Here is a 23,035-nt window from a genome sequence, read left to right on the forward strand (position 1 = left end):
CTATCATAAAAGAATCTAATTCAGATGTCACTTGACTCAACTAGGCTCTAAGGTCTATATTCTCATATTTTAGATCAGGTTCACTCATATTGTCATTTCTCTTAAGACTCAACTTAAGTTCAATAATTTTCAACTCATGTTTCAAGATCTCATTTTATTTCTTGAGATTTCCTACTTCATCATTTTCACTAGTCTACACAATTAATTCCTTACTAGATTTTAGATCATCAAACATGTCTTTTAGTTTTCCAATGTAAACTTTTGCATCTTCATACCTATTTTTTAGGTAATATCTTTCTTCTGTGAGAAGTTCAATCTGTTCAAGAGCCTCTTCAATATTTCTTTTTAATTTTTCATATCCACAGGGATCTTACTCAAGTTTTTAGGCCTCTTGAGAGTAACTAGGTTTTGATAGCAATTGTAGATAATATTGAGAGGGGAGTTGAATTAGTATTCTACAAACTTTTTCCCACAACTGAATATTGTTATTTACTTTATAACATGCATATGAAAGTATACCAACAATATTGAATAGTAAATATAATCATGCACATATAGAACTCATAACACCATTATTTTTTTACTAGGGAAACCCTGGCTAGGGGGAAACCATAGTGGGGATGATACTCACTAGATGATCCACTAAACAAAAGAATCCTTTCAAGGATATTGATCATATTAGGACTCTATGAAGTACATGTAGTGTCTTGAGCCCTTATTAGAGGACTAGGCCTTGTTAGAAGCCTCAACCCTATTAGGAGTTGGTAGATCAAGTGCAATGTATGTAAGAAGAGCCCATTGTCCTAAAATGCAATTATAAAATTTAGTTATATAGAAGACTAGATATACATATAATACTTTCTCATTATTTTAACTCACACATACTCTAATCATACATCAAATATTACATCACATAAGGCTCATATATCTTTTAATTTGGCTATACAATAGTTCACATTTCATACATCACACACATATAACACACATCACATCCTTTATTTGTGCAAGATAAGATCTTTACTTATACCTCGCAAATTAGTAAAAACTCTGTTGAGTTGCTCTTCATGTCTTCACACGCTTGACATAATATAAAATAACTTATGGATTAATATCCACAAAGTCAAATCATCATGACTTAGTAATTATTTTGTCACCAAAGTAATTCCTTTTGCACTACATCTCATATTACTGATATGCTTTGTTCTTCTCTATACTGGTATTTTAACTGTAACTTATATTGTACTTTCCATACACATTTACACATTGGTATACATCATCATGATACTATCATAGAGCTAACCTCAACTTCATATAATCTAACTAAAAGTGAGTCATATGTACAGATCTCATATCTCTCTATACTACTAGAAACAATCCAACACTTCAAAAAATTTATAACTCTAAATGCATAAATGATATGATGAGTATATGTTTTCATAAATGATAACTATCTAGATGTCTAACTAACCATATTGCCAAAAGGTAGATCATAACTTATGATCAACACCTTATAGCCATAATAGGCCACATTTTACAACTGTAATGGTGAAGATTTGTGGCTATCATCCCCACCCTAGTTTTACCTTCTCCTTGTAGGGTTTTTGAGTAATCAAATTTATTGTGTTATTTGTTAATTTACTTTAACCTATGTATTTGGTGCATGTTAATTTATTTCATTTTATATGTAAGGTTATGAGATTGATGATGGTGATATGTTTTAGTGGCAAAATTTTTAAGTGTTTATTTACAACACCCCCCCTCCCCCAAACTCTCAAAACTTAATTTTCCATTGTTATTTATGACAATTCGTATTAGATCTTTATTCTCTTGAAGGAAAGTTTGATATCTTTGGAGGTAAGATATTGAAGATGGAAGTTTACAAATTGGGAAAGACTATTGAGAATCAAAAGATTAAAATAAAACTTTTCCTAAATCAACTCAAGGAGGCAAGAGATGAACTATGACATTCATTAAAGAAAAGAAAGGAGATAATTATTCAACAAGATGACACTCAATATCAAGAAGTAGACACTACTAGATTATTTGGGGATTGAAACTCAAAATATTTTGACACAACAATTATAGTTCTATCATCTGATGGAAAAGAGCAATGCCTTAAGAGAAGAATTTAGGAATCTAAAAATAGAACAAGAAGTGTAATCAATATTATTTTGTGATACAAATAAACTAAAAATGAAAGCTGAAGAAGATAAAAACATTATTAAAGAAGAAAAAATACTTCTAGCTAATAGACTTGAAGAGAAGACATCAAATGTGTAAAAGCTTGCAAACATGTAATTGGATACAATGAACTAGTTGATGATTACAAATCATGAACTCAATAGGAAAGACATTGAGATTACAACTTTGGAAACACTAGAATACCCTACTATAGAATGAATTGAAGACTAAGAAAGAAAATCTTAACAAGCCTAGCAAAGACATCGATTACTTTGAAAAACTAATGGAAACACCAAGGTCAAGCAATGACACTACTAGTTTAGGCTATTCCACAATTTAAAAAGGAGAATCATCTAAAAGTGGTGAACAAAGGAATAATAAGGAAAGAACATCAAGCCCACTTGTCATCACTATAGAAAGTTAGATCACACAACAAATTTTTTTAGGTACAACACTATAAATCATAATCCTAAGTAGAAATTCAAGGGACATTGTCACAACTGCAAGAAGCAAGAATATCAGGCACATAAATGCAAGATCAATACCACCAACACTCATAGATTTGAAGGTTATTGTTACAACTATCATAAGTATGGACACAAGGAATATGAATGCCGATCCAAATCTAGTTGAACATCAAAGAAACAAACAAAGGTACACCATAATGGAAACTCTTATGAATGGGATTACAATACAAGGTACAATTATCACTATTGCCAAGAGTATGGTCACATTCCTAAAAATTGCGTTAGGACACACTTCAAAGGTAATTACAATAGATGGTTGAATGAGATCATATGATTTAGTTTTCTTAAGACTAGTCATATCAGAAAAAATTGTCTAGCTTAGTCACCTACACTAAGCAATGAATTTAGTAGAGGAAAAGGAAAGGTTGATGCCAAAAAAGTGAAGATGTAGATGATCAACACATGGAAAAAGAAAGAATATTGCAACACATTAAATGTATATGAGGTTACTTCATCCAATGGATTAGGTGATCACATCACCCTCAACGAGGCAATAACATATGTATGAATTAAGATGTTATGAAGAAGTTAGAAGCAAGATTTATTCTATAGATATGTTGTTTTCTATGTTGTTGCCAAGAATGGAAAAAAAATGAGTTGTTACTGAGCATGAAAGGAATTCTAGTTATTGTTGAGTAGTGGAGATATGGTATTTTTTTCCAAGCTCTCTATGTTAGCCAAGCATACTAAACATCCTATGTAAGATGAGCATGTTGAAAATCACATAGTAGTCAAGTTTACAGTTGTGTAAGCAGTAATTTGAAGGGTTATATAGTCAATTTTTGACTCATTTTCACCTACCAAAGTTTGAAGAGCATGAAGAGCATGAACAAGAATTGAAAAAGGAGATTCAAGTGTTTGTGAACCAGATTCAACCACTGCTCAACATCATTCATCATATTTGAGAGATATTTATCTTGTGTTGAGCTATGATATTTTTTTTTTGCAAACCCTAGTGAGTCAAATATGGTAGCTAGCTCTTTAGAAACAATTAGGAAAGGGGGAAGGAATTTTTTAATGTTCATTTAATTAGAAATGATGTAAGACAATCCCCATTTTGTACAATTCCTAAGATTTCTTACAATGGAGATCCATCTAGTGCTTATCCATCATACCACCAAATGTTTTAATGGTTTTGGATGTGCAATGCTGCTACACTTGTAAGGTAGGAGAGGTTTGAGACATGGAGATTAAAGAAATCTACCAAGAGTTATGTGATAATAGATTTTTGAAGGAGAAGAACAAAATCATCAAGAAGAATAGCATAGTTATAGCAAAAAATCCCTTAGTAACATTTGCAATTAGAGTAATAGCACACAAATTCTTTCATTCAAGCTAACTAAATAGTGTGTCTTGCATGGCAATTTCCCTCAACTACAAGACTGTGAAATATGATCACTCCTATGACCTAACCAAGTGGCAACTTCAATAAATGCCAAAGAATGTGGAAGCAATTAGGAAGGTAAAGAATTCACAATGTAAGTTTCGTTCATTTATCATGTGTATATTTTTCTTTGTGCAAAATTATTTTCCCACATTTGGCAAGGTAGTGTGGAAGATAAACAGACTTGTCACACACCATATAATAAAATTTATTGAATAACTAGGAGAAAATTTTGATTCTATTATGACAAGCTATTTTGAGGTCTCTAAGAAATCATTGAAAAAAAGGTTAAGGATACCTATATCACTAGTAGAATAACACTACCATGATATATGTTTTCTAGTGGATGTCAACTACACTTATGTTTAGGTAGTTATATTGAGATTTAGATGGCTAAGACCCTTGCTGTATGAAATTATTGTTGATGAGGCTTTAGTAGCCATTAGTGCACTACTAGTTTAGAGGAAATTAATAAGGATACTACATCCTTTGAAAATTATGAAGAGGCAAAGTCTATAGTAACATTTAACTTCCATAGTGCCTCCACCATAAGGAAAAAGAATAAGATTGTAAAGAAGTTGAAAGAGAAGTTAGTAGTGTTGGAAATATAAGAGGAGTAACTAAGAGGGGAGGGGTAAATCAGTTAGTACAAAAATAAATCCCAAATCCCTTAGATGTCAATACAAATCAAAACTCTTATTAAACTATATTTTGTTGTAACTCGGCAAACACACATGCACTCAGTTTACTCTAGCAAATACTACAACTCGGCAATAACTGAATATACTAATCTTAATGTGATTAACCTTAAGATTAGCTTAGTTTCATACACATAAAAGAAATATCATGAACATAAGTGACACCAAGATTTAACATGGAAACCCAATTTTGAAGAAACCACTAATTGTAACTAGTTACTTATTTTCACTCTTTTGAAGTGAGCCCTATTAGGAGCCAACCTTATTAAAGGTTACAACACACATTGCTAGGTGTGACCCTATTGGAGGATTTAATCACCATATTAGGAGTGGCCTTGTTAGAGGTCTTTAGACACTTCAAATATAAATGTCACCTTGTAATAGGATTTAAAAATAGTTGTTAAGCCAACTCTATTAAGAGATTTAGATCACTACTATAATGGTTAGAAAGTAACAATGAGATGATGGGTAAGTGCACAAAGTTGTGGTGCCAAAAGGGGGGTATAAGTGGACACCTTTTTCCTAAAATTTGCAAATTTTGAACTTTAACAAGAATTTGAAGATAGTTACACTCAAAATTTTCAGATATGACAAAAAAAAAGTCGTAGTCCTTTGAATCTAGTTTCTAAACTACTAATTATTTTTTTTCAAAATGGTTTAGTTTTAGGTCCTAAAAAAAGGGGGCCACAAAAAGTGGTACTATTTATTCCAAAAAAAACATAGCACAGTACAAAGTGTGGCCCCCCTAAAATATTAAATTTTTTTTTGAAATTTTTTAATCGCTCTGGTCAAAAGTTACTTAACACTATGTAGTTTATCCCAAATTTTTCAAGTAATTTTATAATGTCTATTTTTTTTTAACAAATTTTTTAACTAGACACATCCCAAAAACGTGAAATATCTGTGTGCTCCCCCTAGAAATAATTGAAAACTAATCTAAAATCAAAACTTTTTTTTTTTGAAAGTGTGTAGAATGGAATCTAGTTTCTAAAAAACTAAGTTGTTACAAAATTTGATGAAGGAGCTAAAATCTATAGCCCAATTAGTACATGGTGGTTTTTGACAAAAAATGAACATACATTCAAAAGAAATTAGAGATGAAAGGCTTGAAATAGTTTAAATTAAAAATAAATTATGTGGTTAGATAGCTAACACAGAAACCTATAATGCTATGTAACCTGATCTTATCGATACCCAACCACGAGAAATCTTGAAGGGGAGCGCAAAAGAAAAAACAATCATTTTTTGTATGTTTGCTGGAAACCACATCTCAGGCCTATTCATCAAATCCAAACCTTTGGGCTGGATCTCCAAGGCAAAACCAAGCCTTAGGCTTGGGTTTGATTAAGGTTTAAATAGCGTGTGTGCCCTATAGCATGCACACGCTATAGTGTGCATGCGCTATTTAAACCTCAGTTCTAAATAGTGCATGTGCGCTATAGGGAACAAGCACTATAGTGCACACACACTATTAAGATGTAAGTTGCAAAAGAGAACTAGGTGGGGGGGGGATGGGGGGGGGATGGGGGAATGGCTATGTGTGTGCATGAAACAGATAGAGAGAAAGTAGGGGACAGGAGAGGGGAGAGAGTACAGGATGGGAGAGAGAAAGTGAGAAAGAGTAGGGGTGGAAAAGAGAGTATAGGATGAGAGAGAGAGAGAGAGAGAGTAGGGGTGGCAAAGAGAGGAAGTGTGAGAGACAGTACGGGTGGAAAAGAGAGAGTGTAGGATGGGGGAAATAGATTTAAAGTAGGGGATGGGAGAGAGAGGAAATCTGAGAGAGAGTATAGGTTGGGAGAGAGAGATTAAGAGTAGGGGATGGAGGAGAGAGATAGTAGGTGATGGGAGATAGAGTGGAAGAGGAAGAAATTGAGAGAGAGGAGGATGGGAGTGCATGTGTGTGAAAGAGAGAGAGTATGGAATGGGAGAGGGGGAAGACAAAGTAGCTCAAGAGAGAGTAGGGGATGGAAGAGAGAGTAGGCGATGGGAGAGGGAGTGGGAGAGGGGGAGACAGGGGGGAATAGAAATGTGTGTGTGTGTGTGTGTGTGTGTGTGTGTGTGTGTGTGTGTGTGTGTGTGTGTGTGTGTGTGTGTGTGTGTGTGTGTGTGTGTGTGTGTGTGTGTGTGTGTGTGTGTGTGTGTGTGTTTGTGTGTGTGTGTGTGTGTGTGTGTGTGTGTCTGTGTTTGTGTGTGTGTGTGTGTGTGTGTGTGTGAGAGAGAGAGAGAGAGAGAGTAGGGGATAGGAGAGAGTGTGAAAATTTAAGAGAGACTAGAGGGTAGCAGAGAGAGAGAGTGGAGAGGGAGAGAGTAAGAGTGAGAGTGAGAGAGAGAGTAGGCAATGGGAGAGGGAGTGGGAGAGGGAGAGCAAGTGAGAGAAAAAGTAGGGGATGGAAGAGGAGAGAGGGGGGATGGGTGTGTGTGTGTTTCAAAGAGAGAGAGTCAAGAATGAGAGAGGGGAGAGAGATATAGAGAGAGTAGGAAATGGTAGAGGGATGGGAGAGAGAGGGAGAGAGAGAGAGTGTGTGTGTGTGTGTGTGTGAGAGAGAGAGAAAGAGATAGTAGGTGGAGGGAGAGGGAGTGGGAGGGAGAGAGAGGTGGAATGGAAGAATTTAAGAGAGATAGAGTAGGGGATGGGAGAGAGTAGGTAGTGGGACAAGGATTGCAAGAGAGAGAGAGGGGAGGAATGGGAATGTGTATTTATTTATAAGAGAGATAGAGTAAAGGATGGGAGAGAGTGTAAGAGTTTGAGAGAAAGTAGTAGGAAATGGGAGAGAGAGAGAGATTAAGGGATAGGAGAGAGAGAGAGAGAGAGAGAGAGAGAGAGAGAGAGAGAGGAAGAAAGAGAACTTGAGAGAAATAGATAGTAGGCAGTAGGAGAGGGAGTGGGAGAGGGAGAGGGAGAGGGAGAGAAATAGGGGGGATGGGAGTGTGTGTGACAGATGTAGAGAGTAGGGGATGGGAGAGAAGAAGAAGAGTGGGGGGATAAGAGTGTGTGTATCTATGAAAGTGAGAGAGTAGGGGATGGGAGAGAATGTGAAAGTGTGAAAGTAGGGGGTGGAAAAGAGAGAGTACGATGATGGGGGAGAGAAAGTAGTTGATGGGAGAGGAAAAGAGAGAGGGGGCATGGGAGTGTGTGTGTGTGTGTGTGTAAGAGAGATAGAGTAGGGGATGGGAGAGAGTGTGAGAGTAGGGGGTGGATGAGAGAGAGAGTACAATGATGGGGGAGAGAAAGTAGGCGGTGGGAGAGGGAAAGAGAGAGGGGGAATGGGGGTGTATGTGTAAGAGAGATAGAGTAGGGGATGGGAGAGAGTGAGAGTGTGAGAGAGTAGGGGATGGGAGAGGAGAGAGAGAGAGTAGGGGATGGGAGATGAGAGAGAGAGAGAGCAAGGGATGGGGGAGCGAAAGTAGGTGGTGGGAGAGAGAGTGGGAGAGGCAGAGAGAGCTTGTACAAGATGGGAGGGAGAGACAAAGTAGAGAGGGAGAGAGAGAACTTGAGAGAGAGAGATAGTAGGTAGTAGAAATGTGAGTGTAAGAGAGAGTAGGGGGTGGTAGAGAGAGTACAACGATGGGGGAGATAAAGTAGGCAGTGGGAGAGGGAGAGAGAGGGGGAATGGGATGTGTGTAAGAGTGACAAATTAGGGGATGGAAGAGAAGAGAGAGAGTAGGGGATCGGGGAGAGAAATTAGGTGGTAGGAGAGGGAGAGAGATTTGGGGGATAAGAGTGTGTGAGAGAGATCTAAAGAGCCAGGGATGGGAGAGGAGAGGGGGTGAGAGAGGTAGAGAGAGTAGGTGGTGGGAGAGGGAGAGCGACAGAGAGTAAAGGATGGGAGAGAGTAGGAAGAGAGAGAGGGAGGGGATGGGAGAGAGAGTAGGGAGGATAGAGAGTAGGGAGGATGGGGAGTGATGTGTTTTGAGAAAGTAGGGGGTGATAGAGAGAGAGTACGATGATGAGGGAGAGAAAGTAGGTGGTGGGAGAGGAAAAGAGAGAGGGGGGGTGGGAGTGTGTGTGTAAGAGAGACAGAGCAGGGGATGGGATAGAGTGTGAGAGTGTGAGAGTAGGGGGTGGCAGAGAGAGAGAGTACAACGATGGGGGAGAGAAAGTAGGCAGTGGGAGAGGGAAAGAGAGAGGGGGGATGGGGGTGTATGTGTAAGAGAAATAGAGTAGGTGATGGGAGACAGTAAGAGTGTGAGAGAGTAGGGGATGGGAGAGAAGAGAGAGAGTAGGGGATGGGGGAGAGTGTGAGAGTGTGAGAGAGTAGGGGATGGGAGATGAGAGAGAGAGAAGGGGATGGGGGAGAGAAAGTAGGCGATGGGAGAGAGAGTGGGAGAGGTAGAGAGAGCTTGTACAAGATGGGGGAGAGAGAGATAGTAGGTAGTAGTAGTGTGAGGGTGAGAGAGAGTAGGGGGTGGTAGAGAGAGTACAAAGATGGGGGAGAGAAAGTAGGTGGTGGGAGAGGGAGAGAGAGGGGGAATGGGAATGTGTGTAAGAGAGACAAAGTAGGGGATGGGAGAGAAGAGACAGAGTAGGGGATGGGGGAGAGAAATTAGGTGGTAGAAGAGGGAGAGGGAGAGAGATAGGGGGATAAGAGTGTGTGTGAGAGATCTAAAGAGTCAGGGATGCGAGAGGAGAGGGGGTGAGAGAGGTAGAGAGAGTATGTGGTGGGAGAGGGAGGGTGAGAGAGAGTAAAGGAAGGGAGAGAGTAGGAAGAGAGAGAGGGAGGGGATGGGAGAGAGAGTAGGGAGGATAGAGAGTAGGGAGGATGGGGAGTGATGTGTTTTGAGATATTGCATATGCACTATAGTGCGTAAGCGCTTTATAGTGCATATGCGCTATAGTGCATACGCACTATCTCAAATCACCAAAAAATGGTCAAAAACCAACCTTAGGGCCTATTTCATCCATTTTTAACTTTTGGTCTGTTATGCTCTCTATTATTTTCATAGAAAACATGGGTTTCGACATCTAGCAAACACTATTTCAACACTTTTGGAAGCTAGCAAACACCAAATTCAATCATTGGATACGTGATTTGAAGAATTTTTTATTATTCTTTTAATAGAAAAGGTTAGTGCAATCCATTTTAAATATTGTTTGTTGATATATAGATACAAATTTGATTATAATTTGATATGTTATGTGATATATAGTGAATTCATTAAAAATTGTATGTTTGAATGAAATGTTATTTCGAAATGGTTAAAAATTTGACAAGTCATTTGATATATATTGTGTATTCATTCAAATAATTATAATTTTTATATGTAATTGAATAATTTGTAATTTACACATTTTAAGTAATTCAGATGTTTGAATAATTTGACATGTAGAAATCATCATCATGTAGGGGAAGAAACCAAAGATTCAAAGAAATGCAGATAGGGAGAGAGATTTGACAATTAAAAGAGATAAAATAAAATTACTACATGAACAAAGAAAATTACAAAGCAATGATAAAGAATTAACTTTTGAAGAGGATCAAGAACCACCAGTACAAAAAAATAAGGAGGAAGAGTTAGAAAGAGAAAGAGAACGAATGAGATTGTTACGCTCAAGAAGACAATTGAATTGTGAAGATACACCATCCTCCAATGTTGGAGTCATATCGTCCACTACACCATCTTCCAATGTTGGAGTCATATCATCCACTACACCATCTTCCAATGTTGAAGTCATATCATCCTCTCATGTTGAAGAGACACTGATTTATAGATCTGACAATATGCACACTCCATCATGTCATGTTGAAAGCACAACATCAACACATCAAGTAGGTGATATTCCATCTTTTACATCTTATTGCCAAGGCACATCATCTTTAGTTCAAGGTACACAATACACTCAACCTTATATTGATGTTCAAAATGTTGAGAGAATTGAAGAGATTAGAACACCTTCAAGAATTCGTTTTAGAAAACCAAAATATTTGATTGATATTGATACTAACATTTTGAAATCAATGTCTAACAAGATTAGCAAGTGTACTTGTCAAAGAAAAGTTAATCATATGTGGAGATTATATTTTGAAGAATTAAATATTATAGGTCAATGCCAATTATTTGTCAAAATGATGAGAAATTTAAAATTTAGGCCTATCATGAAGATTCTTGGGCTAAGAACGATGGATGATTCAAATGAAAGAAATATTGTAAAGAATCTAATGAGTGCTTATGACAAAGTGTGTTCTAAATCACGTACCAAAGATAGTAATATCACAAGACGAGTACTCACATTGACAATAGTAAGTAGCCAAATGAAGAAAACTCGACTCATGAGAAAGACAAGAAAAACATTAAAAATTGGTAGAGGTACCTTAAGGAGAGCCATGCTAAGGCGTGAGAGATTAGAAGATCCAACAAAAAATGAGTTATGGACATTTAGTGGTAGACTACTGCAAAAGGATAAAGAAATTAGTGAAGCCTTGAAATCATTGATAGAAGATTTTGTGAAAAATAACACACGTGTTTCTCCTAATCAAAGAGATTTTGTAAGAAGGAGGATTGGTAGACAAAATCGCAAGCCACATACAAAACATTTTTTGGACTCAAATCAGACACAATTTTTTGCAAAATTTATTGGTATGTATCCTCAAATTTGAATAAGTCAAGGATTTTTTGAGATGGGTAAACATTTTTATGTGAAAATACATATTGAATTTTCTATCCATTTGATGTTTTTAGGCACATATGCATAGTTTTGCATTCTCAGTTTGTTTTGTAGGATTGTGACATAAAAGAGCCACCAAGATCTTCAAGGGAATTCATACCCAACATTTTATGTGAAATAGAGGACGGCCAACAATTTTACAAGACATCATGTTGGGATGATACGTGCTTATTTTGTAGTTATTTGCAATTTTTATCTATGGATAGTACACATGCAATTGGAAATGAAATAGTAGATTACGGAAAATTCAAGACAGTGACATATGCTCTAAAAGATGGGAAACATGGTAAAAGATGTGATCTAGTTATTGAAAAGATTCCAGTGTATGAGTTCATGAAGATTTTTCATGAAAAGATTATGTATGGGTATGCAAGGCATACCCATAGAGCTTGATGGTTGGATTTGCAATTCAAGTTGTGCAAGGATACGTTTCCATTGGATACCATTGTTTCAGTTGTAGATTTTGCAGAGAACTACACACTAAAACCACAAAATGAGGTGCAAGCAAATTATTATACATCTCAGTAGGTTTCTATATTTGTTCACATGACATTCATGCATTCAACTACAAGTATAAAGAATGACAGAAAGATTTTGAGGGAGTACCATTTTTACATCAGCGATGATCGATCACATTCTACAAAGTTTGTACATGGTTGTTTTCACCTATTTTATGGAGATTTGGCTAACAGGGGCATATCATATTGTCAACACATTATTTGGTCAGACAATTGTGCATCTCAATTCAAGAATGCACGGATGTTCTATTGGTTGAGCAGGATGCACAGGTTGTGTAGAATTCAATATATGTGGAATTTCATAGAGGCTAGTCATGGTAAGGGAGAGCACGATGGTGTAGGTGCATGCATTAAAAGAGCCTTGGCTCATGAAGAACTAAAGTACAAAGATGGAGCAATATTGATAGATGCAAAATCCATCATCCAATGGTGTAATGCTACAATGGGTCCAGGTAAGGAAGGTGAGTCTACAGTTTGTAGATTTTTTTAGTTGATAGATAATACTAACATTGCACCATATCAAGATTTTTGCACACTAATAGGATCTAGTGAGTTACACTCTTTTAGAAGCTCTGATGCAGGTTCATAGAGTATCCACACACAAAAAATGGCATGCTATTGTCCATCATGTGCAGAGGAAAATTGGGATGATAGTGAGTCAACTGAATGGGTAAACAAATGGGATATATGGGTTTTGGACCCAATTGATACCTATCATCCCCCACAAGCACTGGAAATGGTAGAGATGGATTCATCTATTAACTTTGACCACTTGTCAGATTTAGTGCAACCTAGTAATATATATATATATATCTTTGTAATTTCAATATGTAACTTTATAACTTTTACACAAGTATTTTCTGAATTAATGACTGCATTTTGTATGTTTGTCACTATAGGCCATGTTTTTGTTGTTATTGCACCTAAAGACAATGAAGAAGGGACAGATTATTATTTGTGTCATTGTGTTGAAGCCAAACAAAAATTGGATCACTTGGTTATAGATGGTGAAGGTTTAGAGTACCATGTCGGTGCGGTGGTTGTAACAGGCACATGGCTTAGACAATATCCTATGAAGAATCCTAACTTGTGGTTATTTGAGGATTGACAAATAGAGAGGAAGATTCTTCATTATTTGTTGTCGCATCAAATGTCCACTTGATAAAATATGGAGGAAAACCACATAATAAGATTCTTTAGAAAGTTCACGAGTTAGACCATGAGGCAATACTTGAGACATTAAAATGTTGAGCAGATCCTGTTGGCTCATTAGATTGAATTGGGAGAGAGAGAGAAAGTGATCAATTGGATCCAAATACAATGTTACAACCTCTTCCCCAAGACTATCACACGACTAAGGTGGACCATAGTGTTATGATGTGTAAGTGATGAGATTTAGTTTTGATTTGTTTGGAATATAGATACATTATTTGAATTTATATTAGATTCTTTAATAGGACTCATTTTTTTAATCTTATCTTAGATTTGTTATTGTGTTAATTCTTCATTTGTAGGTCACCAAAGAAGAGGGCTAATAAAGTTGACGCACAAGTGATAAAGGGTGAGATGCCAAAATCATCTGTGAAATGGTATTATCAATTCACATCCTCAATATTTATTAGTGTTCTTTGTTCAAGTACCATTGTATGCTAATCATCTTATGCCTAGAATTGTAGAGGTTAAATTATGTCAATACTAAGGTTTTTAGCATCAATTGGTCATGCTAAGTATAGTAGTTGTATCATGAATCCTTCTGAACCAATATGACTAAGATTCTCGAAAGAAGACTAAACCATATCATCTGTCTACTCCCTCTTTATATAAGAGTTTGTCAAACAATGAGAATGAAACATTGATTATTACTCCCCCCTCAATGTAAAATTCTCATTGATTTTATTTTGTAAAGTTTTAAGTCACTATCAACCTCTATATCATTGTATTCTTCTTATCATCAAATTACACAACAATGAGAATATGAATGATGACTTCTTCACATGAACCTGAAAATTATAAATGCTACACCTTAATAAATTTTTGGGCTTGGTCTTTACCATTCGATCTTATAATACAATACATTGGCTTCATTTGTATTTGGAAGTATTTATTATGTTTGTCCCAAATGTCATTCTTCATTTGCCAATATGAAAATGCGACTATCATGAAAGGCATAGTCTTATAATTCATAGTTTTTATATTGGTATAAAAGATTGGTTGTGGGTTTGAATACATTTCCCCCATGACCCTCCTTCTCATGCATTTATTCTATTTATTATTCTACCTCCTCCTCCACTTGGCCATTTTGCAACACCATCTGGATGGAACTCTAGCCTTCCTCAAAACCATTATACATGACCTCTCCTTCTTCAACATATTCTATAAAAAGTTCCTCAACCCTTGAACCTTTCAAAACCCCAATCTCAATGGAAATATTCTAGACCAAAGGAACTAGTAGATCCAATTCTTTAAGAGAAAGAGACAAAAAATCCAATTTTCTAGTGACTAGATGGAAAATCGGGGAAATCATTTCAATTAGTTGTAAATCGAAAGGAATTATAAGTAAATTATATCAATATAATAAGTAACTTAGTAATTATATCAATATAATTTAATTACTAAGGAAATGAATTTATTACTCTAACATATAGTACATTATTTTGCAGACAAAGGTGTCGAATTTGATGCTTAACAGATTTACATACTTGTGGAATAAATAATAAGTGTTGTAGCTTTGGGATCAACACTATAAAATGAAGGATGTCACACTACATTCACAGAGGTACCAAAATATTTTATTTGATATGGAGACAAAAAAAAATGTGTATTCTTCATAACTGCATTTGAATCTCATGTATTATCATTTTCAGCTATTGACATCTGAGATACCTTTACATCTTCATCATTGTATTGATCAACGAGTCCTTATTGCACTCACTAGTTCTAAGCCAATGACTAAGGTATGAAAGAGTTTACATTAAAATTTCATTAGTACTAAAATTCAATATAAAATTCATAGGCACAATCGAGTGGTAACTTTGATGGTTTTTGTAGGGTCTTATTATTCCTAACCATTAGTGTATCCCTGAGGTGTATATACAGAGGAATTATCAGCTAGCTGTAAGAAAATATTAAGTTTTATGTATAAACATATTTTATTTTTTTATATAAAATAGTTATTTATTCATATATAATTTTGATTGTAACATGTCAAGTTACAGAAGATTCTAGACTAATGGACTAGTGAGCATGTTAGGAAGACCTTGTTATATACACTGGTCATCTCCCACTTGTTGGCAATTAAAGACAATTAGGGATTTACTCTATTCCCCTAGTTGGAAAGAGTATATATCTAATGATGTACATTTTACACCTATATGGCATTATTGGGCATATGTTTTGTATAATTTTTTCTATGTATGTCATTTTTTACATATATTTCATGTATGACATTATTAGACATATGCTTATGATGTTTCAAATTATTGATAAAAGAATTATATGATATTGTTAGACCTTATGGAATCAACTTTGATTTTTTTTATCACATTGGTTTGATTCTTGTACTCAATCAATCAACATATTTTCCTTTTAATTCTTCCACATTTGGCATATCCATCTAACAATGAACTTATGATACTCCCATCAAGAAGTGCATGATTGCATAGTTTTATGGTGGATGTCCCTCTCTTTTTTAAATTCCAATTTTATTCATCTACATGAGTAAGGGAGATCAATTCCATTTCTTTCAATTTTATTTGAAGGTCATTAAAGTTTTTTCAAACAATGTGATTAAATAAATATTATTCAGCATTTACCTCTATCATCAAGGTTGATTCATTCCTCCTCTTATTTTACCAAATAATTTGGATGAATCACCCATGGCTCCTTACATTTCTTGAAGAAAATTTTCAAAGACTTTGCAACATGTCTTCTCTTCTTCCATATAGTTCATGTTCATTGAATACATTTGGTCAAACAATATATATGCTTTGTATATTCTCACAACACCAATAGTCATGGTACAATGCTTACAAGATCCATAGTTGAAGAGAAGCTATGTGAAGCTTCTAGAACCATGGACCTATACTTAATTTAGTATTATTGCATCCATGTTACTTATGAAAGTGGAACTTTCACATAGATAAGTAGGGAAACCAAAATTGAAAGCCAAACTTAACATAGAAAAGTAAAGCAATCCTCAACTATATTCTCATTAAACACTGTGAATTCAAATATCTTTGACGGGGCGTATCTTAGAGCTCATGAAAGATATGGATGAGGTTCTAGTTCCTACAGGACCATGTTGTAGAGACCTAAAATAACCTCTCTCACTTTTTGCATATCGTATTTCATTTTCATTCTACAATGCCATCTCGAGTTATGTTGAAACTTGTAGTGTTGGCGAGTACAAAGTTGCCAACTGCCAAATCTCTCTCATCTTTCATCGTGGGATCAAACTATCTACTCCATTAGCTCTAGGTGTTTGGGTAAACCCTATCAACAACCTCATCTTGTCCCCTTCAATGCTCGAACTTTCTCAGGCACGCTGAACTGGAATGTCCCTAAGGGTCACTAAATGCCACAAGGCTGCAATATTTGACAGGGCATATCTCTGAGCTCATGCAATATATGGATGAGATTCTAGTTCCTACAAGACTGTGTTATAGAGACCTACAATAACCTCTCTTGCTTTTTGGAGATCACATTCCATTTTCATTCTACAATGCCATCTCGAGTGATAATGAAACTTGCAGTGTTGGCCAATACAAAGTTGCCAACTGCCAAATCTCTCTCATCTTTCATCATGGGATCAAACTATCTTCTCCATTAGCTCTGAGTTCTCAGGTAAACCCTATCCCCAACCTTGTCTTTTCCCCTTCAGTGCTCGAATGTTCTTAGGCATGCTGAACCAGAATGTCCATAAGGGTCACTAAATACCATAGGGCTGCAATCTTTGATGGGGCATATCTAAGAGCTCGTGCAAGATATGGATGAGATTCTAGTTCCTACAGGACCATGTTATAGAGGCCTACAATAACCCCTCTCTCTTTTTGGAGATTGCATTCCATTTTCATTCTACAATGCCATCTCGGGTGATGCTAAAACTTGCAGTGTTGGCTAGTACAAAGTTGCCAACTACCAAATCTCTTTTATCTTTCATCGTGGGATCAAACTGGGTTCTCCATTAGCTTCAAGTGGTCGGTTAAACCCTATCCCCAACCTCATCTTGTCCCCTTCAATGCTCGAACATTCTTAGGCACACTGAATAGGAATGTCCCTAAGGGTCACTAAATGCCACAGGGCTGCAATCTTTGACAGGGCATATCTCAGAGCTCATGCAAGATATGGATGAGATTCTAGTTCCTACAAGACTGTGTTGTAGACACCTAAAATAACCTCTCTCACTTTTTGGAGATCACATTTTTTTTTCATTCTACAATGCCATCTCGAGTGATGTTGAAACTTGCAGTGTTGGCCAGTACAAAGTTGCCAACTGCCAAATCTCTCTCATCTTTTGTCGTGGGATCAAACTATCTACTCCATTAGCTCTGAGTGGCTAGGTAAACCCTATCCCCAACCTTTTATTGTCCCCTTCAGTGCTCAAATGTTCTCAGGCATGCTGAACTAGAATGTCCCTAAGGGTCACTAAATCCCACAGGGCTGCAATCTTTAACGAGGCATATCTTGGAGCTCATGCAAGATATGGATGAGATTCTAGTTCCTATAGGACCGTGTTGAAAATACCTACAATAATCTCTCTCACTTTTTGGAGATTGCATTCCATTTTCATTCTACAATGCCATCTTGGGTGATGTTGAAACTTGCAGTGTTGGCCAGTACAAAGTTGTCAACTACCAAATCTCTCTCATCTTTTGTCGTGGGATCAAACTGTCTACTCCATTAGCTCTGGGTGGCTAGGTAAACCCTATCCCCAACCTTATCTTGTCCCCTTTAGTGCTCGAACATTCTTAGGCATGTTGAACTAGAATGTCACTAAGGGTCACTAAATCTCACAGGGCTGCAATCTTTGACATGGCATATCTCGGAGCTCATGTGAGATATGGATGAGATTCTAGTTATTACTAGACCATGTTGCAGAGACCTACAATAATCTCTCTCACTTTTTGGAGATCATATTCCATTTTCATTCCACAATGCCATCTCGAGTGATGTTGAAACTTGCAGTGTTGGCCAGTACAAAGTTGCCAACTACCAAATCTCTCTCATCTTTCGTCGTGGGATCAAATTGTATGCTCCATTAGCTCCGGGTGGTCGAGTAAACCCTATCCCTAACCTCATCTTATCCCCTTAAGTTCTCAAACATTCTCAGGCACGCTGAACCAGAATGTCCCTAAGGGTCACTAAATGCCACACGGCTGCAATCTTTGACGAGGCATATCTCGGAGCTTGTGTGAGATATGGATGAGATTCCAATTCCTATAGGACCATGTTGTAGAGACCTATAATAAACTCTCTCACTTTTTGGATATCACATTATGTTTTCATTCTACAATGCCATCTCGGGTGATGCTGAAACTTGCAGTGTTGGCTAGTACAAAGTTGCCAACTACCAAATCTCTCTCATCTTTCATCATGGGATCAAACTGTCTGCTCTATTAATTTTGGGTGGTCGGGTAAACCCTATCCCCAACCTTGTCTTGTCCCCTTCAATGCTCAAACATTCTCAGGAATGCTCAACCAAAATGTCCCTAAGGGTCACTAAATGCCACAGGGCTGCAATCTTTGATGGGGCATATCTCAGAACTCGTGCGAGATATGGATGATATTCTAGTTCCTACAAGACTGTGTTGCAGAGACCTACAATAACCTCTCTCTTTTTGGAGATCACATTCTATTTTCATTCTACAATGCCATCTCGGGTGATGCTAAAACTTGCAGTGTTGGCCAATACAAAGTTGCCAACTACCAAATCTCTCTCATCTTTCGTCGTGGGATCAAACTGTCTACTCCATTAGCTCCGAGTGGCCAGGTAAACCCTATCCCCAACCTCATCTTATCCCCTTCAGTGGTCAAACATTCTCAGGAACGCTCAACTGAAATGTCCCTAAGGGTCACTAAATGCCACAGGGCTATAATCTTTGATGGGGTATATCTCGGAGCTCGTGCGAGATATGGATGAGATTCTAGTTCTTACAAGATCATGTTGCAGAGACCTACAATAATCTCTCTCACTTTTTGGAGATCCCATTCCATTTTCATTCTACAATGCCATCTCGGGTGATGCATATCTTAATTATATTGTTGGAAAGCATATCTAGCATGTCATTTTTGGAAAGACAAATCATGGAACTTGGTGAATGTTTCATAAGTTAATGAAATGTGTTACTACTAGATTATGTAAACTTAGGATTATATGATCTCCAAGAGTTTGGTTATGTTCTTTAGCGCACCTTGGACGCAAGGTAGTGTGTAGCTTCTACTCCCTCTTTGTCAGTAATGTTAGTCACTTTGTATATGTAAATTGGTTTTCAATTGGGTATGTTATTTTCAACCTTAATGGTGATGAAGGATTAGCTTGAATCAGCTTGTAACTATCGAGCCACCAAATTTTTTGTGATTTCATCAAATGTGGGTTTTGTTCGTATTTATTTATTTTATTTTATTTGTTGTGCTCTTGACCTTTGAGGCTTTGAATTTAAACTTGTGCACTTTGGTTTTTGAAACTTTATGTGCTTGAGGTGGCTAGGAGGTATGTTCTATGTTGCTAGTTATGTGTTGTGATGTTCTCTATTAGGTTCAATGTGAAACATTGATAGAATGTATAAGGGAGTAGATTGCGAAGAACATACCACTCTCCTTTTTGTAATACACTATTTATTATGTTTTAATCAAACTCACTTCTAAATCCTATCTTCCACTTGGACACATTCCTCTTTTGGAAATCCTTGAGATTGCCAATTCTTATTAATTCAAGTACAGACAAGATGAACCAAATTAATACAGTGACCTATAGATCGAAGGAGGATGGTTAAGAAATGGTCTACCAGAGATCAGCCAAGGATAAGGATAGCATAGTAAGAAAATTGTTATTTATCTAGTGGATATAAGTCTTTTATATAAAAAACCATTTATATGCATAGTAAAAGAATTAAATATAGATTTGAGACATATTGATCACCTGTAGTCTGATCATCTTCACAAGTATGCAACTTTTGTTTCACTATTTCATGTAGGTTTATTGAAATTTCTTTATGAGGTTATTTACAGATGGGATTTTCAAAGGTTGAGTTCCTATGGGCTGTCAATACTTTGACTATACTTTAAGTCAACAATTATCAATATGGGAAAAAATGGAACTCATTGTATTTTGAAGTACTGAGAAGATGGCCTTGCCCTTCCCCAGGAGTTTCAAAAATGGAAGACATTAAGTAAGAGAGTGAAAATGTTATTATCGATTCAATGCACATGACACAATTGGAAATGAAAATTTTTATGGTAATCATTTTGTGATAAGGGAGAGACTAGGGATGATCATTGTTACTATCTCTTTAGTAGTGGACTTTTGTTTTCTCTTGAATTTGGTGGTGGGGGATCAGTGGTAATTCTCCTTGGATATTCCTTCTTATGATGTTAGTGACAAGTGTTGCTCTTTGAAAACACTTGTACAATATTTTTTAAATTATTAGATAAAAACAAAAAATTGTAAGTATTAAACATGATTATCCTTTAGTTCCTAGAAGATCTTTATTTCCCCATCAATGCATTTAGAAAGTTAAGTTTTAAGAAGATCATAAATAGAAAAAATTAGAGAAGCGATTTAAACATTTATATTGATTGGAAACATGTGAGTCTTGAATTTCCTCTGCCTTTTAAAGAATGTTCCTTAGCTAGCATACCTAATTCCACATTCCATAAGAGTGTCACTGCGCTAAAGATTTAGGAAACCAACTACTCTAAGATAAAGCTTCCTGGTCAATAATAATATTCCTTCTTATGATGTTAGTGACAAGAGTTGCTCTTTGAAAACACTTCTACAATCTTTTTTAAATTATTAGATAAAAACAAAGAATTGTAAGTATTAAACATGATTAGCCTTTAGTTCCTAGAAGATCTTTATTTCCCCATCGATGCATTTAGAAAGTTAAGTTTTAAGAAGATCATAAATAGAAAAAATTAGAGAAGCTATTTAAACATTTATATTGATTGGAAACATGTGAGTCTTGTGTTTCCTCTGCCTTTTAAATAATGTTCCTTAGCTAGCATACCTAATTCCACATTCCATAAGAGTGTCATTGTGCTAAAGATTTAGGAAACCAACTACTCTAAGATAAAGCTTCCTGGTCAATAATAATCTAGCCTATTGAGGTACATAATACTTCTCAATTAAACTTGTGTTAATTCAGTATTAATTTTGTAATTAACTACAATTTCAGTATCTGTGTACAGGAGGTGACTGAGAAAACTATTTGAGGTCCAATTTGAAAATATATTTGTAAGGATCTTGACCAAGGTTCACAACTTCGATGATTAATACATTCATTCAGGCTAGAACCTCACTACAAAAAAAAATAATATATAAAAAAGGTAGTGAATAACGTCATGTCTAGACCCAAATCAACCAATGAAAGTCAAATTAGCATAATGTGGAGCAACAATATATGCATTGAGTGGGTTGTCATAGAAAAGCTTCAAAATAAAATTCATGTCTAGAATTAAAAGACCTTAAAGAAAATTTATGCTTGTAACACAAATGGCCATTCAAAATTGAATATGATTATAATATGTGAAATAGCATTACAAGAACTTGTAATGCTCTTGTGAAAATCTTGTTAATTCTTGTAAGAATCCCTAAGATGCTTGTTATACTCAAAATTTTGTTGAAATTGAATTAATTTTTATCCTGTCGATTAATTGGCTTAGGGTGATGTATGCTTCTTGGATGGAATAATGAGTTCGTGATTAACTTTGTATTAAGATTCATAGCATCTTCTAGTTATTTGCAAAGGAAATTTATAAATTAAGCTAATGTCATATGGCTTGCTTGAGAAAGATGTCCATGTTCTTATTGATGGGTACTAATGACTGTCCACATTTAGTTCTTCAATATCCTATTTGACAAGCTTTCCATAGACATTTCTTTTCCATACTAAGTATTTTTGAAAACATATTTGAGTAGAAGCACTATAGTATATACTACATGATGTTTTAACAAATAAAGTAATGGGTTAAAGACTATTATTTCCAAGGTATTATGTCATAGTATTTTAATTGTAATGATCTTAGACTAATGATATTCTTGAAGGTAACTTTGACATGCAGCAAGAAAGACAACCTACAGCCAAGGCTATATTGTGCCTACAACCAAAGCCATAAATGCTCACAACCAAAGCCACTAGTGCACATAGCCAAAGCCATGGATGCTTATAGCCAAAGTTATGAGTGTTCATAACCAAAGCCATGAGTACATGAAGTTATTGATCACAATTGTTTACAACTATTCACCAAAAATAGCTTCTTTGCAGTTTTTGAGAAATACTAATAAAGCAAAAAATAACAACTACTAGTTGGTAGACATAATGGCAACTCTCTAGCAATTGAATTTAATTTCATACATGCACATATCTAATTTAATGTCATACACGAACATATCTAATTTAATATCATATATGAACAAACATATAATATAAAATGATAACCAATAATGTCATACATCAAATATAGAATGTCATATGTACATCAAATCTATGTCAAATATGTCTCTCTGGTGCCTATATATATACATGGGGAAGGAAACAACTCTCTCTCTCTCTCTCTCTCTCTCTCTATATATATATATATATATATATATATATATATATATATATATATATATGTATGTATTGAATATCTCAACTACATCTTTTCCTTCCCATGAGGTGAAGGAAACAAGTCTCTCGACATCCTCTGTCATTGTGTTGAGGGAGATAGTGGAGATGACGAGGCCCTCCTGACATGCTCACTTGACCTCTTGTTGAGGCTCTTCTCTAGGTCCAACTGATACAAAGAAATTAGATATGAATCAATATTTATTATACGTTGAAATCAAATATATGTACACACAAAAT

Source organism: Cupressus sempervirens, chromosome 7 (genome assembly GCF_028749045.1).
Source record: "Cupressus sempervirens isolate cs-2001-9-10 chromosome 7, ASM2874904v1, whole genome shotgun sequence".
Lineage (NCBI taxonomy): Eukaryota > Viridiplantae > Streptophyta > Pinopsida > Cupressales > Cupressaceae > Cupressus > Cupressus sempervirens.